This window comes from Molossus molossus, unplaced genomic scaffold, assembly GCF_014108415.1.
Source record: "Molossus molossus isolate mMolMol1 unplaced genomic scaffold, mMolMol1.p scaffold_m16_p_6, whole genome shotgun sequence".
Classification (NCBI taxonomy): Eukaryota; Metazoa; Chordata; class Mammalia; order Chiroptera; family Molossidae; genus Molossus; species Molossus molossus.
In genome coordinates, this window is record NW_023425399.1 from 71,285,122 (window position 1) to 71,298,375 (window position 13,254).

A 13,254-nucleotide genomic window follows, 5' to 3' on the forward strand; every position below is an offset into this window, starting at 1 on the left:
TGAGAATCCAAGGTCATTAAGTTCAGGTGAGTTTGTGAATACATTTGTATTGCTTAATAATTTTGGTTAATAATGACACTTAGGTATTTTCCATGATTTTTATCAGTATAAAATACTAAATAAAAATACATTTTACAAAATAGACCCAGAGACACAGAAGTAAGGTTCAGACTGACAAATCTTAGAGGAGGGGGGCAGGGGGAAGAGAATAAATAAACAAAATAATTTATGCATATAAGCATAACCAAAGGACATAGACAACAATGCTGTAGGGAGTGGGGGGTAGGAAAGGGAGGAGAGTGTCATTGGGGGAAAAAGGAGAAACATCTGTAACAAAAATAAATTAACTAAAAAATATCAATAAAAATATATATTTTAAAAAAGAATACATTTTAATATTTTAAAATAAGATTTGTTTTTATTTTTTCATAGAGACTTTTTATTAAAATTCCCTCAATACCATTTACTAATAAGTTTAGCATTATATAACATTTAAAAACTATAAAAAATATACATTTATGTCCAACTAAATTGAATGATAATTCCGAAAAAATTTTTTCTCAATTTTTATTAATTTATTTTTGTTACAGATGTTTCTCCTTTTTCCCCGCTAGACAACCTCTTCCTCATCCCAATCTTCCACCCCTCTAGCATTGTTGTCTATGCCCATTGGTTATGTATACATGCATATAAGTTCTTTGGTTCATCTCATCCATCCCCCACCCCTACTCTGAGGTTTGTCAGTCTGAACCATATTCGTTTTTATGTCTCTGGGTCTATTTCGTTCATCAGCCCACCTTGTTCATTATATTCCACAAATAAGTAAAGATCATTTGGTATTTGTCTTTCTCGGAATGGCTTATTTTGTTTAGCATAATACTCTCGAGGTCCCTCCATGTTGTCTCAAAGAATAAGAGATCTTTCTTTCAGACAGCTGCATAGTATTCCATTGTATATATGTACCACTGCTTTTTTTACCCATTCATCTATTGATGGACATCTTAGCAATTATAAATAGTGCTGCTATGAACATAGGGGTACATATATTCTTTCTGATTGGTGTCTGAGGCTTCTTAAGGTATATGCATAGAAGTGGGATCACTGGGTCAAATGGCAATTCAATTTTTAATTTTTTGAGGAAAAAACATACTGTTTTTCATAGAGGCTGCACCAGTCTGCATTCCCACCAGCAGGTTACTAGAGTCCCCTTTTCTTCACACCCTCGCCAACACTTGCTTGATGATTTGTTGATGGCGGCCATTCTGACAGGTGTGAAGTGATACCTCATAGTTGTTTTAATTTGCATCTCTCTGATGATTAGTGACGTTGAGCATTTCTTCATATGTCTCTTGGCCATTTGTATGTCTTGTTTGGTGAGGTATTCATTTAGGTCCTCTGCCCATTTTTTAATTGGTTTCTTTGTCTACCTTTTGATGACTTGTATTAGTACTCTATATATTTTGGAAATAAATCCCTTATCTGATGTATCATTGGCAATTATGCTCTCCCATAGAATGGGTTCCCTTTCCATTTTGATGGTTGTTTCTTTGGCTGTGCAGAAGCTTTTGAGTTTGATGTAGTCCCATGTACTCATTTTCTCTTTGTTTCTGTTGCCTTAGGTGATGTATCAGTGAAAATTCTGCTGTGTTTGATGTTTGAAATTTTGTTACCTACATTTTCTTCTAGGATTTTTATGGATTCGTTAGTCACATTTAAGTCTTCTATCCATTGTGAGTTTACATTTGTGTATGGTGTAAGTTGATGGTCTAGTTTCATATTTTTGCATGTAGCTGTCTAATTTCCCCAACAAAATGTATTAAAGAGGCTCTCTTTACTTCATTATATGCTCTTGCCACCATTGTCAAATATTAATTGAGCATAATGTCCTGGTTCCATTTCTGAGACCTCTGTTCTGTTCCATTGATCTACATGCCTGTTTCCTGTGCCAGTACCAGGCTGTTTTGATTACAGTAGTTTTGTAGTATAACCTGATATCTGGTATTGTGATCCCACCTACCTTGTTCTTCTTTTTAAAGGTTGCTATGATTATTCTGGCTCTTTTTTGGTTACACGTGAACTTTTGAAGTATTTATTCTAGTTCTGTGAAATATATTGTTGGTATTTTGATGGAGATTGCATTGAATCTATAAATTGCTTTAAGTAGTATGGATATTTAATGATATTAATTCTTTCAATTCATGAACAAGGTATGTGCTTCCACTTTTTTATATCTTCCTCTATTTCTTTTTTCAATGTCCTGTAGTTTTCAGAAAATTGGTCATTTACTACTTTGGTTAAGTTTATTCCTAGGTATCCTAATATTTTTGCTGTGATGGTAAATGGAATTGTTTTTTTAGTTTCTCTTTCTGTGAGTTCATCATTGGTGTATAAGAATGCGATTGATTTCTTGACGTAAATTTTGTATCCTGCAACTTTTCCAAATTCATTTATTAAGTCTAGTAGATTTTTAATGGATTCTTTAGGGTTTTCTATGTATAATATCATGTCATCTGCAAATAATGACAGTTTCACTTTCTTCAGTCCAATTTGGATCCATTTCATTTTTTTTTTTCATGTCTTATTGCTTTGGCTAAGACTTCCAGTACTATGTTAAATAAGAGTGGCAAAAGTGGGCATCCCTGTCTTGTTCTCATTCTTAAGGGAAATGCTTTTAGTTTTGCCCATTGAGTATGATGTTGGCTGAGGATTTTTCATATATGGCCTTTATTATGTTGAGATATGAACTCTTTATTCCAACATCGCTGAGTGTTTTTATCAGAAATGGGTGCTGGATTTTGTCGAATGCTTTTTCAGCATCTATTGATATGCTCATGTGGTTTTTATCTTTCATTTTGTTTATGTTGTGTATGACATTTATTGATTTATGAATATTGTACCAGCCTTGCATCTCTTGTTCATGGTGAATAATTTTTTAAATGTGTTGCTGTATTTGATTTGCTAGTATATTGTTCAGCATTTTGGCATCTATGTTCATCAGCGATACTTACCTGTAGTTTTCTTTCTTTTTTTTTTATCTTTACTGTTGAATGTATTACAGATTTTTTCCCCCAAGGACCCCCTCCTTCCCACTCCCGCCTCCCTCCTGCCTTCCTCCCACCTTTTCCCACACTGTTGTCTGTGCCCATTGGTTATGCATGTAAGCTGGTTTATTTCTTCCCACCCCCCAACCCCTTTCCCTTTGAGGTTTGTCAGTCTAGCAATGAATTTGTACTTCTTAATCCCTTCACCTTTTTCACCAATTCCCCCAACTCCCTTCCCATCTAGCAACCAACAAAATGCTCTCTGTATCTATGAGAATGTTTCTGTTCTGCCTGTTCATTTTGTTTGTAGATTCAATTGTTGATATATATGTATTCATTGCCATTTTGTTTGTTCATATATTTTATCTTTTTCTTCAAAAAGACCTTTCATCATTTCATATATTAACGGTTTGGTGGTGATGAACTCCTTTAACTTTTTCTTGTCTGGGCAACTCTTTATATGGCCATTGATTCTAAATGACAGTTTTGCAGGATAGAGTAATCTTGGTTGTAGGCTCTGGCTTTTCATCATTCTGAATATTTCTTGCCACTCCCTTCTGGCCTTCAAGTTTCTTTTGAGAAATCAGGAGACAGTCTTATGAAAACTCCCTTGTAGGTAACTAACTGCTTTTCTCTTGCTACTTTTAAGATTCTCTCTTTGTCTTGAACCTTCTGCATTTTGATGATGATGATGTGTCTTGGTGTGGGCCTCTTGGGGTTCATCTTGTTTGGGACTCTCTGTGCTTCCTGGACTTGTATGTCTGTTTCCTTCACTAAGTTAGGGAAGTTTTCTGCCATTATTATTTCAAACAGGTTTTTAATTTCTTGTTCTCTCTCTTCTCCTTCTGGCACCCCCAAGATGCGAATGTTGGCATGCTTGAAGTTGTCCCAGAGGCTCCTTACACTATCTTCATATTTTTGGATTTTTTTTTTTTCTTTTTGCTGTTCTGATTGGGTGTTTTTTACTTCCTTATATTCCAAATTGATGGTTTGCTTCTTGGCTTTACCTAGTCTACTATTGAATCTGTGTAAATTATTCTTTATTTCAGTTAGTGCCTCCTTCATTTCTGACTGTGCATTCTTCATTTCAGACTGGTCCTTTGTTATGCTCTTGAGGCCCTCACTAAGTTTATTGAGCATCCTTATAAGCAGTATTTTGAACTCAGAATTTGTTAGGTTACTTATTTCCATTTTGCTTCATTCTTTTCCTACAGTTTTGTTCTGTTCTTTTATTTGGGACCTGTTTCTTTGTCTCCTCGTTTTGGCTGCCTCCCTATTTGTTTCTGGGTATTACTTAACAAGAGGAATGAGCCTATTTGAGACCAGATGCTGCTTGTTTGAAAGAATTTAGGAAAACCTGAAGCAAGATCCAAGACAGGCCAATCCTATGGTTAAGCAACTGGCAACAACTTGGGTGGGCCTGAAAGTTGGGTGGGGCGGGGCCTCAGAGAGTCACCAGGTTGGGGCAACCAGTGTGAGCCAGGTTGCTGGAGTCCCAGATATGGAGGCTGTCTGCCGCCCCAGGGAGGGTCTCACCAAAAGAATAAAGGCCTCTGGCAGCACATTTGTCCCAGAGAAAGCCCCCTCTCCAGCCCTCGCTCCAGTGCCAAACAGCTCAGTTCTTCTTTGTATGTCTCTGGCGCCCCTCAAGTGGCCTCCCCTCCAAGCTTACAGGGAATTTGTTTGATAAGTCCATGTGCAGGCCCTTTAAGAGGAGCTGCCTGGGGCTACAGCCACCTTAGCCTCCCTCAGCCTCAGTTCCCACTGGTTTGTTCAGCCAGAAGTTATGGGGACTTGTCTTCTTGGCACTGGAACCCTGAGCAGGGTGCCTGGTGTCGGAGACTCATCTTCTTGGCACTGGAACCCTGAGCAGGGTGCCTGGTGTGGGAAGGAGACCCTCAGTCTTCAAGGAGGACTTTCCCAGCTGAGGTATCCTCCTGATTTTTGTCTGCCACATGTGGATATGGGACCACCCCTCCGCCTCCTCCCCTCCTACCAGTCTCAATGGCTGCTTCTTTAATTCCATAGTTGTAGGACTTCCATTCACCTTGATTTAAGGCAGTTTTGAATGATGGTTGTTCTGTAGTTTAGTTGTAACTCTGATGTGGCTGTGGGAGGACGTGATAGTGCATTTAATTACTCCGCCATCTTGACCGGAAGTCCTTTGTAGTCTTTATCCAGTTTTGGAATTAGAATTATGCTGGCCTCATAAAATGAGATTGGAAATCTTCTTTCTTCTTGAATTTTTTGAAATAGTTTGAGGAAAATGGGTGTTAGTTCTTGGAATGTTCAGTAAAACTCCCTTGTGAAACTGTCTGGGCCTAGGCTTTTGTTTGCTTGGAGGGTCTTGATTACATCTTCAATTTTCTTAGTTGTTATTTATTTGTTCAAGTTTTCTATCTCTTCCCAGTCCAGTTTTGGGAGACTGTGTTTCTAAATATTTGTCAATTTCACCTAGATTTTCCAATTTGTTGCTGTATAATTGTTCATAATATTTGTTAATGATCCTTTGTATTTCTGTGATGTTGGTTATTAATTCTCCTCTTTCATTTCTGATTTTGAGTATTTGGGTTCTTTCTCTTTGTTTCTTGGTGAGTCTAGCTAATGGTACATCAATCTTATTTATCTTTTCAAAGAACCAGCTCTTTATTTCATTGATCCTTGAAATTGTTTTTTGTTTTTTTTTTGGTCTCCATGTCATTTATTTCTGCTCTGATCTTTACTGTTTCCTTCCTTCTACTTGCTCTGGGCTTTTCTTTTAATTTACTTTTTAGCTCTTTAAGTTGTGAGGTTAGATAGTCAATTAGAAATTTTTCTTGTTTCTTGAGGTAGGCCTATGCTGCTATGAACTTCCCTCTCAGTAATGCTTTCGCTGCATTCATAGATTTTATATTGTTGTGTGTTCATTTTCATTGGTATCCAGAAAGTTTTTAATTTCCTCCTTGATCTCCTTGGTAATCCATTCATTGTTTAATAACATGCTGTTTACCCTCTATGTGTTCCAATGTTTTTAAACCTTCTTGTTGCAATTGATTTCTAGTTTCATGACATTGTGATCTGAGAAGATGCTTGATATGATTTCAATCTTCTTGAACTTGTGGAGACTTAGTTTGACTCCTAACATGTGGTCTATCTTTGAGAATGTTCCATGTGCACTTAAGAAGAATGTGAATGCTGCAGTTTTGGGGTATAATTCTCTGTAGATATCTATGAAATCCATTTGATCTAGTGTTTCATTTAGAGTCTCTGTTTCCTTGTTAATTTTTTGTCTGGAGGATCTATTCAGTGAGTGGGGTGTTGAAGTCCCCTGCTATAATTGTATTGCTCTTGATTTCTCCTTTGAAATCCTCCAGAATATTTTTAATATATTTTGGTGCTCCTATATTGGGTGCATATATGTTTATCAAGGTTATATCTTCCTGTTGGATAGATTCTTTCAATATTATGTAGTGGCCTTCTTTGTCTCTAGTTATGGCCTTCATTTTGAAATCTATTTTATCAGATATGAATATTGCTACCCCCCCCCCCCTTTTTTTTTTCTTTCCATTTGCTTGGAAGAGTTTTTTCCATTTCTTCACTTTCAACTTATGTGAGTCTTTTGTTGTGAGGTGGGTCTTTTGTAAACTACATATATGTGAGTCATGCTTTCTTATCCAGTCATCTACTCTGTGTCTTTTGATCAGAGTGTTCAATTTATTTACATTTAAGGTGATTATTGGTATGTACTTATTTATTGCCATTTTTGTGTATTGTGATTTTATTGTTTTCTATTTCTTCTACTAATTACAGCAGTCTTTTTAACATATCTTGCAGTTCTGATTTGGTGCTAATATATCACCTTTGCCTTCTTTTTAGTCTGGGAAGTTCTTTATTTGACCTTCTATTTTGAATGATTGCCTTGCTGGGTAGAGTAGTCTTGGATTCAGATCCTTGTTTTTCATGAGCTTGATTACTTCATGCTATTTCCTTCTGGCTTGTAGTGTTTCTATTGAGAAGTCAGCTGATAGCCTTATGGAGTTTCCTTTGTAGGTGACCTGTTGCTTATCTCTTACTGCCTTTAGGATTTTGCCTTTGTCTTTAATTTTTGGCATTTTAATGACTATGTGTCTTGGTGTAGGCCTGATTGGGTTCTTCTTGCTTGGGGCTCTCTGTGCTTCTTGAACTTGAATGCCTTCTTCCTTCACCAAGTTAGGGAAGTTTTCTGTCACTATTTCTTCAAATATATTCTCTAACCCTTGCTCCTTTTCTTCTTCTTCTGGAACTCCTATGATATGATTCTTGTTATGTTTCCTGTTGTCCCACAGTTCTCTTAAGCTATTTTCTTGTTTTACAATTGTTTTTTCCTTTTGGTTTTCTGATTGGGTGATTTTTTCTACCATGCCTTCTAATTCACTGATTTGGTCCTCAGCTTCTTCCAGTGTGTCCTTAATTTCTGCTGTGTCATTCTTCATTTCCACTTGGTTGCTTTTCAATGTTTTTATATCTTTATTCATGGTGTTGATGTCCTAACTCATGCTGTTGAGCTTTCTCCAGATCATGGCTCTGAACTCTACCTCTGATAACTTGCTTAACTACATTTCATTTTTCTCATCCTCAGTAGAGTTCTTTTGTTCTTTCATTTGGGATTTGTTTCTTTGTTTCACCATTTTGGCTATCTCAATTCGTTTTTGATCCTACCATATTTTCCCTGTGGGTTGTGGTCTTCTGCTGTTTGTGGCTCCTTCTACTGGGTTTGGATAAGTGTGGGAGAACCCATGTTAAACACCAATGTCAGCCCTGGCCGGTTTGTCTTGGTGGTTGGAACATTGGCTCATGGACCAGAGAGACTCGGGTTCGGTTCCCGCTAGGGGCATGTACCTCAGTTACAGTTTGTCCCCAGCCCTCGTTGGGGTTGTGTGGGTGGCAGTCAGTTGATATGGCTCTCTCAACTTTATGTTTCTCTTTCTCTCTCCTTCTTTCTCTGCGTCCTGTTCTATCTGAAGATGAATGAAAAAAAAAAAAAAAAAAAAGAAAGAAAGAAAGAAAGAAATAAAGAAAGAAAGAAAGAAAGAAAGAAAGAAAGAAATGTCCTTGGGTGAGGATATAAAAATAAAAAGTAAAAAAATAAACACCACTGTCAAGTCTTACTTTCCTGGGTAGATGTGCAAGTCTAGGAAAGGTTCAGTTAACCTCTACTTTTTGCCTAGATGCTGTTAGTCTCAGTTACTTGATGAGCCTTGGGTTGTAGCCCTCAGATGAATAAAAATCTCCGTCAGGTGTTCAGTGTAAGAGGATTTACAGAGGGTGTGGCAGATGCTGATTGTTATTGAGCCTTGATTTGCATTTCTTTGGTCCAGCTGAGTGGGGTTAAATTTCCAAGGGAGGGGTTGCTGCTTCTCCCCAGAGCTCCAAGAAGAGGCTCCCTATGACTCAGCAAAAACTCTGAGTGCCCTCAAAATCCTGAGTGTCCCCAGAAAGTTCTAGTCCAGTCTGCCCTCCCTCTGCCAGAGCTCGAGGTGAGTGGCTGTAGCTAATTTAGTGCTCTGTCCCAGCCTTCTGCACTGTGGAGCTGGCTTGGAATTTTAACCTTGAGGGAGCTGCTCACAGCTAAAACAACTGTTGTCCATGGACTTCCAGCCCACCCTCTCATGCCTTCACAGACCTACCAGGCTCGATTTAGTGCCCTTTTTTTCTGTCCCTGGATATATGGGTCCTCTCCAGCTCCTTTTTGTTGCTTTTTCCTGATGATTTGTCTTCATTTTCGTTGTAATTTCAGTGTGGTCCTGGGAGATGATCTGTGTAGCTTCCATTTACTCCACCGCCATTTTTGAATCTCTAATTTTGAAAATGTTTAAAAACCAAAGTAATTATGTTTTCTATGTGTTAGCTAGAAGATCATTTCTAAAACCTCTACATGTTGTAAAATCTAATAATAACATTAAATTGAATTAATTAATGGCTAATTATTTGATACTTTGATAGTTTCTTAGTGCTATTTCTTAATATAGAGACACTGAATACTAAATGTAATAACAGGTTTATATATGCTTGCTCCTTTTTAAAATATGAGTGGATCTTGAAACATGTTAAATGTGTGCATTTTTGTAAAGAGATATGTGTGATTATAAAAAATGGGAAAAAGGAAAATGGCGGCGAAGTGAATGGAGGGACCCAGACCGTCTCCCAAGACCAAACTGGATTTACAACGAAAACAAAGGCAAACCGTCAGGAAAGGGCAGCTGAAGGACACCTTGGAGGACCACTTAACCAGAAACACCCACTCAGTCCTGGTAGGCTTGCGAGGACTGGAGAGGGGACCAAGAGCCCAGGGTCCGCAGCGGCCTGGGCAGGGGCCAGGGAACTAGAGGGGAAGTTAACTCTACTGTCTTTCTTCCCACCGTGCATGGCCCTGGAAACTCTGTAGCCGGCTAGGCTAGGCTCTCCGCTGAAGCCGCACAGACTCCTGGCCCCCAGGGAACTGGGCGGGACCAGGGAACTCGGAGGGACCGGGGAACTAGGAGGAAAGTTAATTCCACTGCCTCCCCTCCTGCCGTGCAAGGCCCTGTAGCCGCTGAAGCCGCACAGACTCCTGGCCCCCAGGGAACTCGGCGGGACCGGGAAACGCGGAGGAAAATTAATTCTACCGCCTCCCTCCCCGCCGTGCACGGCCTGGAAACCCTGTAGCCGGCTAGGCTAGGCTCTCCGCTGAAGCCACACAGACTCGCAGACCCCAGGCAACTCGGTGGGACCGGGAACGTGGTAGAAAGTTAACTCTACCGCCTCCCTCCCCGCCGTGCACGGCCCTGGAAACTCTGTAGCCGGCTAGGCTAGGCTCTCCGCTGAAGCCGCACAGACTCCGGGCCCCCAGGGAACTGGGCGGGACCAGGGAACTTGGAGGGACCGAGGAACTAGGCGGAAAGTTAATTCTACTGCCTCCCCTCCTGCCGTGCAAGGCCCTGTAGCCGCTGAAGCCGCACAGACTCCTGGCCCCCAGGGAACTCGGTGGGACCGGGAAACGCGGAGGAAAATTAATTCTACCGCCTCCCTCCCCGCCGTGCACGGCCTGGAAACCCTGTAGCCGCTGAAGCTGCACAGACTCACAGACCCCAGGCAACTCGGTGGGACCGGGGAACGTGGCAGAAAATTAATTCTACCGCTTCCCTCCCCGCCGTGCACGGCCCTGGAAACTCTGCAGCCGCTGAAGCCGCACAGACTCGCAGACCCCAGGCAACTTGGTGGGACCGGGGAACGCGGTGGAAAGTCAATGCTACTGCCTCCCTCCCCGCCGTGCACGGCCTGGAAACCCTGTAGCCACTGAAGCCACAGACTCGCAGACCCCAGGGAACTCGGTGGGACCGGGGAACGCGGCGGAAAGTTCATTCTACCGCCTCCCTCCCCGCCTTGCAGGGCCCTGGAAACTCTGTAGCCGCTGAAGCCCCACAGACACACGGCCCCCAGGGAACTGGGCGGGACCAGGGAACTCGGCGGGAAATTATTCCCACCGCCTCCCTTGCCACCCTGCATGGGCCCTCCTAACGCTATAGCCTGCTAAACTCTCCGCTGGAGCCACACAGACTCCCGGAGAACAGGGGACTTGGCGGGATTAAAGTGGGTCCTCCCTGGTGCATCCAAACCCAGGAGAGGGAGCCACAAACAGCAAAACACCAACACCCACTGGGAAAACTTGGCAGACTCCAAAGCCCACTGTGATAACGAAAATGGTGAGAAACAGGAACAAAAGCCAAATGAAAGATCAAGAGACCTCTACAGAAGATGAAATAAATGAGGTGCAGTTAAGCAAGTTAACAGAACTAGAATTTAGAGCCATGATGTTGCGGAAGCTCAACAGCATGTGTAAGGACATGAGCAACATTAGTAAAGACATAGAAATGTTAAAAATAAACCATCTGGAAATGAAAAACCAACAGGAAGAAATGAAGAATGACATATCAGAAATGAAAAACACACTGGAAGGTCTAAAAAGCAGAGTAGGGGAAGCTGAGGACCGGATCAGTGAATTAGAAGACAGGCTAGAAGAAATCAACCAATCAGAAAACCAAAAGGAAAAACAGATTAAAAAACAAGAAGAGAGCTTAAGAGAATTGTGGGACAACTGGAAACGTAATAATACTCGTATCATAGGAGTCCCTGAAGAAGAAGAAAGTAAGCGAGGGCTAGAGAATATATTCAAAGAAATAGTGACAGAAAACTTCCCTAATTTGGTGAAGGAAGAAGGCATTCAAGTTCAAGAAGCTCAGAGAGCCCCAAGTAAGAAGAACCCAAACAGGCCCACACCAAGACACATAGTAATCAAACTGCCAAAAATTAAAGACAAAGAGAGAATCCAAAAAGCAGCAAGAGATAAGCAACAGGTTACCTACAAAGGAACCCCCATAAGGCTCTCAGCTGACTTCTCACAAGAAACACTACAGGCCAGAAGGGAATGGCATGAAGTAATCAAGGTCATGAAAAACAAGGATCTGAATCCAAGACTACTCTACCCAGCAAGGCTATCGTTCAAAATAGAAGGTCAAATAAAGAGCTTCCCAGACAAAATAAGGCTAAGGGAGTACATTAGCACCAAACCAGCACTGCAAGAAATGTTAAAAGGACTCCTGTAATTACCAGGAGAAATGGGAAGAAAAATAGAACCACACTAAACAAAAATGGCATTAAATAAGTACATATCAATAACCACCTTAAATGTAAATGGACTGAATGCTCCCATAAAAAGACACAGAGTAGCTGATTAGATAAGAAAGCAAGACTCATCTATATGCTGTTTACAAGAAACCCACCTCACAACAAAAGACTCACACAGATTGAAAGTGAAGGGATGGAAAAAAATCTTTCAAGCAAATGGAAAAGAAAAAAAAGCTGGGGTAGCAATACTGATATCTGATAAAATAGACTTCAGATTGAAGGCCATAACTAGAGACAAAGAAGCCCACTACATAATATTGAAAGGATCTATCCAACAGGAAGATATAACCTTGATAAACATATATGCACCCAATATAGGAGCACCAAAATATATTAAAAATCTTCTGGAGGACTTCAAAGGAGAAATCGATAGCAATACAATCATAACAGGGGACTTCAACACCCCGCTCACATCACTGAATAGATCCTCTAGACAAAAAATTAGCAAGGAAACAGAGACTCTAAATGAAGCACTAGACCAAATGGATTTAATAGATATCTACAGAGAACTACACCCCAAAACTACAGAATTCACATTCTTCTCAAGTGCACATGGAACATTCTCAAAGATAGACCACATGTTAGGGCACAAACTAAGTCTCTACAAGTTCAAGAAGATTGAAATTATAACAAGCATCTTCTCAGACCACAATGGTATGAAACTAGAAATCAATTGCAAGAAGAACATACAAAGACATTTGAACACATGGAAGCTAAATAGAATGTTATTAAACAATGAATGGGTCACCGAGGAAATCAAGGAAGAAATCAAAAACTTCCTGGAAACCAATGAAAATGAGGACACAACAATACAAAATCTATGGGATGCAGCGAAAGCAGTTCTGAGAGGGAAGTTTATAGCACTACAGGCCTACCTCAAAAAAGAAGAAAAATCTCTAATAGACTACCTAACCTCACAACTTAAAGAACTCGAGAGTAAACAAAAAGAAAACCCCAGAGCAAGTAGAAGAAAAGAAATAGTGAGGATCAGAGCAGAAATAAACGACATAGAGACCAAAAAAACAATCCAGAGGATCAATAAAACAAAGAGCTGGTTTTTCGAAAAGATAAACAAGATTGATGGACCCTTAGCTAGACTCACCAAGAAACAAAGAGAGAGAACCCAAATACATAAAATCAGAAATGAAACAGGAGAGATAACAACTGACCCTACAGAAATACAAAAGATCGTTAACGACTACTATGAAAAATTATACGGCAACAAATTCGAAAATCTAAGCGAAATGGACAAATTTTTAGAAACACATAGCCTCCCAAAATTGGATCAGATAGAGATTGAAAACTTGAACAGACCAATAACAACAGAAGAAATTGAAGATGTAATCAAGACTCTTCCAGCAAACAAAAGCCCAGGCCCAGATGGCTTCACAGGGGAGTTTTACCGAACATTCAAAGAAGAACTAATACCCATTCTCCTCAAACTATTTCAAAAAATTCAAGAAGAAGGAAGACTGCCAAACTCGTTTTATGAAGCCAGCATAACTCTAATTCCAAAACCAGAAAAAGACAC